The sequence below is a fragment of the Tachypleus tridentatus genome, chromosome 4 (genome assembly GCF_004210375.1).
Source record: "Tachypleus tridentatus isolate NWPU-2018 chromosome 4, ASM421037v1, whole genome shotgun sequence".
NCBI classification, from domain to species: Eukaryota; Metazoa; Arthropoda; class Merostomata; order Xiphosura; family Limulidae; genus Tachypleus; species Tachypleus tridentatus.
Window position 1 is genome coordinate 95,073,226 of NC_134828.1, and position 12,608 is coordinate 95,085,833.

Here is a 12,608-nt window from a genome sequence, read left to right on the forward strand (position 1 = left end):
CATTTTAGTTTGAAAGATCCTCTGAATACAGTTTGAATCTAATTTTTATCCTATATTTTGCAGTTTTTATTTTTGGTGCAATCTAAAATAGTCATTTCATATGATTGTACAACTGGAGGATAGAAGGATAAAAATAATTACAAAATTAATTTTTTAAAACTTAGTAATATTGAAATAATATAGTCAAAAAGTAATGACTGTATTTTTTTGTTAATCCATATGTATTTTGATTGCATGCATATCTAAGTGGGTTCAGATTTAGTTATAATGAGCTGAAGGACAAGGAACCAGAACAGACCCCACTTATATAGTTTATCAAATGGCGAGAAACACTAAACCAATTTATATATACATAACAGTGCAAAACATAAAGTTGAACAAAAAATAACTGGCAACTAATTCATATAACCACTTTGTTTTAATGTGAATAATCAAGGTCAAATACAATCTTGAAACAATTGTTTGTCTTTCATGTCATGTCAGCTAGTTACATAAATGGACTTTACTGCCTGGATTAATATGAAAAGAACTTTGAATTAAAGTGCTAGGAATATCAAAGTTTAGAAAATGCTTAATACCATAATCATTCTTAAATATTAACATCATGCTATTTTAATTGTTTTAATTACTTCTGTTCTGTCAAATTTACATACACAATTTATAGACTTCAATGGTACATCTGTGCCATTCCATCCACTAAACTCTAAAATAAAAATAAAAAATTCAAAGTAAGCTTTTAAAATTTAAATATTTAATAAATCTGTCTTTAAACTTCCTTAACATAAAATCTTACATTGCAGAGTAGTGAGTGAAGCCATACATTTACCTTAGTTTTCTTAATTTTATCTATGTAAAGTCTACTAATGGCAATAAAATCCATTTTTCTAAGTATGTTGCATACTGTGGACATTATAGCAAGAATTACTAAGGCAGTTCTAGTGCACATTAAGTGTAAGTAAATGCCCAGGTCATTGGCAACATTTGAAAACATGGAAATCAGGATGAGTTGAAGGTTGTTAGATGCTTTTCTGTTATTCTTACCAAGAACAAACTTTCTAAACTGGAGAATTTTTTATGGGAAATATTTGTTCAGAACTGTAAGAGAGTAATAGCTTTGTTTTTGATTTCGTATTCTGATAGCCAGTAAGGAAATCAAACACGTTGTGCACAAAAACACAAGTTTTGATCAGTGCAAGCATACTGATGAAAGAGTATCCAGAATATTTAGGAATGTTTGGACATAAAATCAGTTTTCCTGTAGTATAATTTTAGTGCAACTCTGGTAATCTTAATCCTGCACAATACTTGGTGATCATAACAGTGTGGTCATGAATCTTGTCCAGGAATGTTTTCAGAGATTCATACAATTCAATAACCAACAGCAGTTAAATATTTTATGCTCAGTACTAGTTTTGTTGAGTTTCTCCAGAGAATATATCCATGGCACTGCTTGAATCACTGATTTTGTTTGATTCATTTGACTCGTGAGAGTTTTGCAATATGTCTGGTTTCTGTTGATGTTTGTTTGTGGTGTTGTATCAAAAACCTTCTTTACATGTACATCACCATTCTTAAATACCTTAAAACTAAATTATGCTATGGTCAAACAGCAAGTGCTCAAACTGAAAGGTGATCTTTAACATTCCTTAGTAGTTTCAGTTGTGCAGTGAACCATGTGTCTTATCCTCTCCATCTAATACCAGACCACATTCATCAAGAGACTAAATAGTGTGATCTAATAAGTTTTTTTTTCTGTATTTACAGTGAGGTTTGATTTGCCTAGTTTATCTCCTCGTACACCACACAAGCATTAACCAATTTTACTGTTAGGATTGTTCATGATGTGTCAGGGTAACTCCTCTAAGTTTCCAGTCCTCAAAGTTGTAATGAGACAGTACAGCAACCAGTTACTGTTGACTTATTCCTTTTTATAATTTCCTTGTGTAGAAATTGTTTTAGTCAGATAACAGCTATGATCTTTTTTTTTTCCTATATGTACCACTTCTACTCTGATAGTCAATTTGCCCTCATTAAGTCCTGTATATACAAAGTGGTTTGTCCACATTCCATTTAGCCAGATACTTAATATGAATTAAAAGTAAAGGAAGATTGCTGTTACTTTGATTGGTAATTCGTGGTGTGGGTAAATTGAATCTGACTTTTTATTTCTGAATGTTTCAATTCTTCAAGTCTTCCATTAGGAAAAGTAGCATTTAAAAAAAAACTTGTGAAGTGGTTATTTAAATTTTGTTGTCATTATTTTATCTTTATGGGATATAAAGCCAAAAATGTGGTGGTCTCAGAATTTTTTCCAGTAGCCATCTTTCTTTTTTGTTTTTCTGTTAATTTCTCTCTCATGTGCATACTTTCTCTCTTTTGTCACCTTCCAGTATGCACATGACTAGAAAGAGACACCAGAATGTAGTTAGTGCAGTCATGGGGCAAGTGGTTTGAATTTAAGAGTCTGAAATAGGGATTTAGAAAAGATATGTATGTATTTTAACCTGGGCTGTGGGTTTTGTAGCAGTCCAGGATTGTGGACAGATGTCCTGATTGCCCTTCTTGAAATGCAGTCATGATTCTAAAATACATATTCAATCTTTGTAACTTTTTTTTCAAACTTCTCGAAATTAGGTGTGTTGTAAACCTTTAATTTAATATATATTCATGTAGGTTTTTACCTTTAGATATTTCACAAACAAACTTGGTGAGGGAAGACAAAACTTTGAAAAACACTATGTATTTGTTAAGAACCTTTCAAGATGCTTATGTAAGTGATATTTTACAAATTAAACAGAATACATTTTAATATTTTTAAACCTTGATTCATATCAAGATGTTATTTTCAAACATGACTATCTGCTAATGATTTTCTGTTTTATATATTTTTTTAAATGCTTTATGTACTGTAACATGATTAAAATACAAAGCATAACTTTCACATTTCTCTTAAGGTATAATGTAAGCGCTTGAAAGGAACAAGTGAAACATTATGCAGAAGCGACAAGAAACGAGACAGATTGCTAAAACAAGTATTGTGCCAAGAGGAACACATAATCAGCCAAGACTGTCTAGTTCTGGAAGTTCAGGAGTGTTGATGGTTGGACCCAACTTCAAAGTTGGTAGAAAAATAGGATGTGGTAATTTTGGAGAATTAAGATTAGGTGAGTTACTTTTAGAGGTGCATTTAATTGTGATAATTATGATAAACTTTTGCACTAACTAAGATAATTAATTATATAAATTCATATAAAAATACTTGTAATTCTATGTAGTTGTGGAAGACACGTGGAAAGCATCTGCTACTAGGGTTGACAAGCTGGTCTTCAGTTAACATCTCATTATTGGACCAATTTTGTATTTTTTAAATATGACTACTCTTTTGACCAATATTCTAACTCATTGTTGCATGTAATCACTTTAAAGGATCACTTGGAGCTAAACAGTAGACAGCAATGTAACTTGCATTCTTACACCATAGCTCAGCCATTGGAAATAAGTTTGATATTTTAGCTGTATGATCAGGGTTACAGTACATCCCATTTTGCTCTAGAATAGCCTTGTTACAAGAGGTGTCTCCCAGTTTACCATTTTTATATGAACACAGTAGCAAATTTAGATATACACATTTGGCACATGTTGTTTGGTCATAATATATAAAGTAAATGATCAGTGCATAATTACCAAGATCAGGGTTGTTTTAAAGTGTAGTTATATTGATGTGAGTGATGAAATTAGTCCTTTTCTAGTTTTGTGTAAGAAACACATTAAGTTAGGGAAGTATGAAATGCACTGTGACTCATCATTATATTAAAGTATTTGATACATTTCTGTCATAAAGTAGAACTCTTACATGATACAGCTGACAAATTTATCAAATTTGATGTGTATTTTCTTTGAAATTGTTTATTTAAATGAAGATTTAGTTGAATAGAATGGCCAAAAATAATGTTTTTATTAGAACTTGGTGGTTTAATCAACATAATCATTACAAATGATTATTTGTCATTTGAATTAAACGTCTATTAGATCTCCTGTAAAAAAATGTTGTTGCATGCCACTTTTTTATGATTTTTTTACGAGGATACTTTAAAAAATTATAACTTAAAATTAGGTTGAACACCATCCTGATTTTTTTTGTATATTATATTCAGAGATGTAAGAATATATGGTAAAAATCTGAAAAGGCTGAATAACTGGTGACATGGTCAAACTGTGGCCTGAAGTAGGGCTATTTTTAGCTAAGTCATAAAAAGTTGCATGCAACTAAATTTTTTTACAGAAGATCTAACAGACTTGTAATTACAACAATTGCTGATTTATCAACTGATATGTTATAGGAATTAGAAAAAAAAATCAGCTTTGTATCATATTAAGTCTTAGAGCTATGGCTTATTACATAAACCAATGTTTTTTAAGATTTTGGGTTTTCAGGTGAGTTTACAGCCTCACTATGAAAATCCTAAGAGAGATAAACTTGGTTTGAGACCGTTTTTGAATTCTGTGAGATTAATTCAGTCAGTGTCGCAAATTTCAGCCTTCTACCACCATTACTCTTGCAGCTTTAAGCAGCCAAAGTTGCCTAAAAATGAATTTGCCAAATATAAAAAAAAATTAATTAAATTTTACAGGGCTGTAAATCAGAAACTATTAGAGATATTGATCTAATCTTTGGCAGTTTTTCATTATATGGATAGATGAGCACATGTGAATATTTTCAAGGCATTCTGAAGGGGTCACCTGGAAAATTTTCCAAAATCTGGATGATCTGACATGGAATGACCCAAGTGTGACTAATGTTATAGAAATTGCAATGATGCAGAATGTGTGCACTCATGTTATCATATCCAATAGTATAGAGCTGGTTTTTACAAAGTGACTTGTCTTGGCTTTGTCCTAGTGGACCAGTATTTTAGAAAATGTTGTCACATATTGGTTATAATACATTACTTGTATATGTATGTTATTGCTATATACAAACAAGCACTTAAATTTTGGTTATTTTTCTTAAAACACAGAACAGTAAATAAGGAAGTATAGAAAACAGTTATCTTTTCTAGTTATAAACTGTGTACTTGTTTGCCTCTTACTGTAATTTAAGTCTTGACAAATTTTGTGTGAAGGATGTAAAACAAAATTATTGTTTTACACTTTGTATTTGCAAATTGAAAAAACAAATTACAATATAAATACCACATAAATACATCATAACACTATGTAACACAAGTTTTGTTCCTGGATAGTATGCATTACTTTTTAATTGCTTATGTTGTAAAAGTACAGAAAATGGCCATTATTCCCTTCAAACTTTGCTTTTGTGACCAGGATAATGAAATTTAGAAAATAACCTATTTTCTATGTAAAAACGAGCAATTTTGCACATTTTCATTTGCATGAGGTCTGAATAAAACAACATATGAATCAAGATTTACATGTATTTATACTAAAGTTATACAAAAATGAACAAAAATGTGTAGAAGTGAGTAGTTTTTTGAGATTTGCAACTGTAATATAAATCACTTTCACGTATCAGCCCTCAAATATAGTCTCCCATCATGATTTCATTATATGCTCCCAGGTCAGAAAAGCAAAGGTTTTGAAGAGAAAAATGGGCCTTTTCCATTTACTTGAGGCATAAGCAATTGGGAAATAACACTTTCTGCCCAGGAGCAAGCAAAAAGAAAATATTTTGTTATGTTGTGTAATTGTACAAAAGAATATTTCAAATAATATTTTCACTTATCCCTTTCTTCTGAAATTTGAGACAAAAGAGAACAAGCTTTAGGAACTTTCCACTTTCAAGAGCTAGAAAGCCATATGGAGGAAATTCTAAGCTTTTTATTGGCTATAAAGTAATGGAGTGAATACAGTGTATATAAGGAAGTATTTCCAAAAATGAAAAGTGGGTGGGGTTACTATATTTAATTTTTTATGTATAATAATACTTCTACAAATAGATATTTTAGGAGGTTATTATAATATATTTTAACTTGCTAACATCAATAACTTGAGTTTTGATTTACAAGAAACCGTTAATTTTTTTATTTGGACATCAACAACAACGAATTTGAAACATGCTTTATGACACACAAAAGGATTTCTTTAAATATTTACTTTTAAACTAAGAAATTAACTAATGTGTAATACTAAATTCTTAATTACAATTTACATTTTGATACCACACTTACTGCTAGACATTCATAAAGTATTAGTTCAATAAAATGTTTAAATCTATAACACAACCTTTGACCCGTCCGTGGAACAAAAAGGTTAAATTCTCACAAACATGATCAAGTATTCAAAATTGTTGTTTTCAATTAGTACTGTTTTTGATTATTTCAACAATCAATTAATTAAAATTATCACATAATTAATGAACTTATTGAAATTAGGGTTTCCAGTTATTCTAATTACCATTTCAAAATATTGCAACCAACTTGCTAATTCTTTGTTATGGCAAAGTTACCAAAGATATCTACCACTATCACTAATTGCTGAGTAGTTGACAACATTTTCCTTTTAAGTGTGTGTATCAGGCTGCTATATATGAAATGTCGGATTTTTGTGTGCAAATTTCAAACTCGATTTATAGTTTCTGAAAGAGAAGTATTACTGTAAATTTGTCAGAATAATATGATATATTGACTGGTTCATTTCAAGCTTTCTTTACTTTAGAAACTAAATTGAATTTATATTGATTTTTTATCACCATGGATAAAATTGTTATTAGTTCTAACTTGATCACAGTGAGGCAGTAGCAGCTCATTATATCAATCATGCATTTGGTAATGCCACAACTAATGAGCACATAGCATTGGTTTAGGAGGGTTCGGCCATACATACCAAACCCTCTTCGATGTTTCCAATGTCAGAGATTCGGCCACTTAAAGACATCTTGTCGTGGTTCCCCGACATGTGCTCGTTGTGGAGGCAAGGACCACGATGCCTATGACTGTGACATGAACCCACATTGCGTAAACTGCAATGGTTCTCACCCCTCTTACTTTCATTCTTGCCCAAAATGGTTGGAGGAAAAAGAGGTGCAGCATTTGAAAACGACACATAACATTAGTTATCCTGAGGCTCAGAAATTGCTGTCCACAACTCCATCTCGGACATATGCTGCTGCACTTCATTCCACAACTACAGTGGAAGTGCAGACAGATCTCTCTGTTCCTCTAAGAGAATCGTTTTCAAAACAAATGAAAAGCCTTTTGACCTCCGTGGTTAAAAAGGTTGATGAATCGACTTTCACACCCATCTCTGTTCCTCCCATACCTTCCAACAAACCTCAAGATCCACGTCCTTCAGTTTCAAATACAGGCATTTCTTCTGATACATCTTTTTCTCCCACCACAAGAGACAAAACAATTATTCGTTCACGTCCTCAGTCACTGGATTCCCCTTCCAATAACAAAAAACCTGCCCACTCGACCCAGAGCAGGATCCATGGAGGTTGACAGACCTCCTCCGACTAAAGACAGTAAAGAAAAAAGATGTGGTCGTAAACTAAAGGGTTCTCCAGCCACTTCACCTACCCGTTCTTAAAAATGGCCACCTTGATACAATGGAACTGTCGAGGTTTACGTTCTAATCTGGATGATATCAAAACGCTGATTGCTTCCTACCATTCTGTTTGTCTTTCTTTACAAGAAACATTTCTCAAAACTGCTGATACTGTCTCCATTCGGCAGTTTTCTCTGCACAGAAATGACAGGTTGTGTGATGGTCGAGTACATGGAGGGGTGGCACTGTTGGTTGATCAACACGTGCCCACCCTGTCTTTGTCACTCAACACACCCTTGGAGGCTGTAGCCATCCATGTTTCCTTGGGTTATACCATCACTGTTTGTTCTCTGTACCTGTCCCCTGGAGAGACATATGATCAATCAGATCTTGATGCCCTTGTTGAACAGTTGCCATCTCCATTTCTAATCCTAGGGGATTTTAATGGACATCATCCCTTCTGGGGAAGTGCTATTATTGATGGGAGGGGCCGATCTGTAGAGCTCTCTGATCTCTTTCTCTTTTCAATACTGGTTCTTCCACTTACTTTCATGCACCTAGTCAGTTGTTTACTGCTATTGATCTCTCAGTTTGCTCCCCTTCATTATTCTCCCATTTTTCATGGAGGGTTGACAGTAGTCCACTAGGCAGTGATCATTTTCCGATCCTTTTGAGAGAGATTGGCCGTGGTCGATGCCACCCTACCCTCGTGCCCCGGTGGAAGCTGGATCAGGCAGACTGGTCCACTTTCACTGCTCTCGCAGAACTTGATCCTGCCATCGTAAATCAGCCATCAATAGGCGACTGTGTAGCAGCGGTAACTGACTGTATTACACATGCAGCTGCTCCGTGTATTCCTAAAACCTCGACACGTTTTCCACGATATCCTCGTCCGTGGTGGAATCCTGCTTGCCACTTAGCACGGAAGGCTAAGCGGGCCTGGGATACTTTTAGTAGATATCCCACACTTTCAAACCGGGTTGCTTTTCAATGGGCCCGTGCACATGCTAGGTGGGTAAGACGTCAAAGCCAGAAGGAATCTTGGATTAAGTTCACAGCTAGCATATCTTCTACCACCAGTTCCAAGATCATATGGGACAGGATTCGAAAGGTTAATGGGCACTACAATTCTGTCCCCCTATCGATCTTACTCTCTGATGGTCAGGAGGTGACTGATCTTCGGAACATCGCTAACACTCTAGGTGAAAGCTTTTGCTGGGTATCTAGCACTTCTGCTTGTTCCTCCACCTTCCTGGCCATCAAGACTAGGGCAGAGCGATCACCTCTTTCCTTTCGAACTGACTGTTTCTTTGACTATAATTGTCCCTTTACCCTGGTGGAACTAAAAATGGCCCTTCATCGGTCTGCCAGTATGTCTGTTGGACCTGATGATATTCATTATGACATGCTGAACCATCTATCTCCTGCTTCTCTTGATGTCCTTCTGATTGTTTTCAACCGGATCTGGCAGGAGAATGTTTTTCCTGATGCCTGGTGCCAGGCTATTATTTTACCTTTCTCTAAGCCAGGGAAAGATCCCAAGATTTCTTCAGACTACCGTCCAATTGCTTTGACGAGCTATCTCTGTAAGACATTAGAAAGGATGGTTAATGCTCGTCTTGTTTGGTTCCTTGAATCAAACAACTTCCTCTCGCCCACCCAGTGTGGGTTCCGTCGACAGCACTCCACCACAGACCACCTAATTCGTCTTGAAGCATCTATCAGAGAAGCCTTTCTCAACTGCCAACATCTTGTATCAATATTCTTTGACATAGAGAAGGCTTACGACACAACATGGAGGTATGGCGTTTTTCGAGATCTCCATACATATGGGTTACGTGGTGATCTACCCATGTTTATTAAAAATTTTTTAATGGACAGGAGATTGCAAGTTTGTGTGGGTTCGACACTTTCCCGTTCTTTTGTACAGGAACTTGGAGTCCCTCAAGGCTGTGTATTGAGCGTTACACTCTTCAGTATAAAGATAAATGCCATCACCGAACAACTCCCTCTCACTGTTGCGAATGGGCTGTATGTCGACGACTTTCACATGTCAGTCGTCAAACATGAGATATATTGAGCGGCAACTACAAACTGCCCTCAATTGTGTACGGAAGTGGACTCTGGCGAACGGCTTTAATTTATCTCTCTCCAAAACTGTATGCATGCGCTTTTGTCATCGACGGGGTATTCACCCTGATCCAGAACTTCATATCGGTGAAGTTTTGCTGCCAGTGGTCCCGGAGACCAAGTTTTTGGGGCTTATCTTTGATCGTAAACTGACCTTTATACCACACTTAAAGCAGCTTTGGGTCAAATGCACAAGAACACTGAACATCCTCCGTGTTCTGTCTTCTACCAGTTGGGGGGCAGATCGCTGTTCAATGTTAAAGGTATATCGTGCTCTTATTAGATCGAAACTTCGATTATGGATCAATGGTCTATGGCTCTGCCAGACCCTCGCCTTAAAGATGCTGGACCCCATTCATCACCAAGGACTTTGACTCTGCACTGGGGCTTTCCATACCTCTCAGTTCAAAGTATATACATTGAATCTCATGAACCTTCTCTACACCTTCGCCGTTTGCAACTATCTTTACAATATACTTGAAACTTCATTTCTTACCAAAGCATCCCACCTGGAAATGTGTTTTCCTTCCTCAGTGGGCAGTACTTTTCAGAACAGGCGATCTGTCATTGCTCCGTTTGGTCTTTGCATCCGGGTGCAATTGGATGAATTGGGTCTGTCCTTGGATAACATTGCAGATTCCACAGGTTGGCCCATCCCACCATGGCTTATTACAGCCCCAAATGTGACCTTTCTTTCAGTCACCTAAAAAGGCAGATACTCCAGATTGGAAGTACCGTCTTTTATTCAATGAATATCTTTCAAACAATCATTCAGTTCCCATTTATACAGATGGTTCCAAATCAGGTAATTCAGTGGGCTCTGCTATGGTTTGCTACGGGTCAGTAGTTGCGCGCAGAATCCCTTCTACAGCTTCTATGTTCACTGCTGAACTGTATGCCATATCTCTTGCCCTGGATCATATTGCAGCTGAGCAGTACTCCAACTACACTATTTATACTGATTTGCTTAGTTCTATACTTGCCTTGGAATCGCCACACGTTAGCTCACATCCTATTCTCGCTGATATTCGAAACCGACTGGCCCATTTCTCATTAGCAGCTACTTCAATCCAGTTTTTCTGGATACCAGGCCATGTTGGTATTTGGGGAATAAGCTTGCAGACATGGCAGCTAAATATGTCTGCTTCAGCACCATCACTCCTATGCCTATTCCGTTACATGGACTATGGTGTTGTCTTCAAGGCTCTGCTCCGTGCCAGCTGGCAGTCCACTTGGAGTGAGCAGCGAGACAACAAACTTTTTCAAATCAAACCCAAAATTGGACCTTGGCCATCTAGCTTCCGTAAAGTTCAGAAGGAGGAAGTTGTTCTCACTAGACTACACATTGGTCACAGTTTTTTAACTCATCATTTTCTTTTATCTGGAACTGATGCACCAATGTGTAGTTTGTGTAACACTCAAATCACTATCAGCCACGTTTTACTTTCTTGCCATCGTTATAATTCTCAACGACGGCAATATTTTAAACATATTTTTTCCCATGGTCAGTCTGTAACATTGGACAGAGTTATTGGTGATGGTAACTCTGTCCACCTTGATAATGTTTTTAATTTTTTAATGGCCATTAATCTTTTTAAGCTCATTTAAGTGTTGCATATTTATTCATTACACCTTTTTAATTGTGGTTCCTTTTTTACAGTTTTAATCTCTCTCATTCAATTTGACATTGGACAATGGCCAGAACATTAAATAACTCGACACCAGGACTGGAAAGGCCAACTTCAGGTGACTAATGCTACTGTTTGAAATATCCGTTTGAACTACTCGTTAGTCATCCTGGGGAGTTGTTATTATACTTTTGCTGCATATCATTTCACACTTTTACTACTTTACTTTTTAGTACTGGCCATATTGACTCATAACCTGGAACCAGGACTGGAAAGACCAACTTCAGGTGACTGACAGTGGTTTTTATACTTACCTGTTAGTCTTCCTGGTGGGTTATGATCATTACCATTCTGCTACAGGTAGTCCTTTACAACTTTGTTGACTGGATGTCACCATTGGTTTTTACACAATTTTCTGTTTTAATTGCTGTTTTGTATTTACCTTCATTTACTTTTACAAATTTTACTCCATTTACTTGACTTTATCTTTTTACTGGACATTTGGCTACTCATTGTTACAATTTTGCTATGTATCTTTTAAAACTTCTATTCTTTTACATTTTGATACTGGTTGCTATGATACATAACCCAGAACCAGGACTGGAAAGACCAACTTCAGGTGACTGAGGTGGTTCTTGAACCTGTTAGTCTTCCTGGTTATGATCATTACCTTTTTGCTAGAGTAAATACCTTACAACTTCTTATACTCTGCCTTCTATCTTAACATTGTAGACTAGGTGTCAACATTGGTTTTATACGTTTTTGTTTTACCTTCATTTCCATTTATGTCTATTACTACATTTATTTATTTTTTTATTTTTTTTACATTTTTACCGAATGTCTGGCACAGATAGCCTCGCTGCTTTGTGCCATAAAACACTAAATCAATCAATCAATCAAAGCATTGGTTTAGGAGATTTTGCTTTGATCTTACAAGCCTTGAAAATGAGCCTCAGGACTGCTGTCAAACAGCCATTAAAGAAGAAGAACTAAAGGCTTTAGTTGAATCAGATACCTGCAAAACCATGAGAGAACTTACCAACAAATTTAATGTTCATTATTCAACACTGTTCTGATATTTTGATGCAATTGACAAGGTGAAAAATCTTGACAAAGAGGTTTCTCACGAATTGACTGAAAACCATCAAACAAGACGAGTTGAAATTTGTTCCTCGCTTCTTACTTGCAACAAAAACAATTCATTTCTCCATAGAATTGTCACTTGTGATGTAAAATGGGTTCTTTACGACTATCTGTGATGACATGCACTATGTTGAAGCACCAAAACATATGCCAAAACTAAGTGAGCTCTTCACCCCAATAAGCTGATGGTTATTTTTTGGT

General features: G+C 35.7%; 1 pseudogene across 1 annotated transcript in view; it reads left to right on the forward strand.

The window, feature by feature from the left end:
- The first annotated feature begins 2,729 nt into the window (after positions 1-2,729).
- The window catches only part of LOC143249716 (casein kinase I-like), a 48,079-nt pseudogene continuing 38,200 nt past the window's right edge, over positions 2,730-12,608 (forward strand). The window contains exon 1 of the transcript XR_013027917.1: positions 2,730-3,164. The product of XR_013027917.1 is annotated as a casein kinase I-like (transcript). The remainder of the gene's footprint in view (positions 3,165-12,608) is intronic.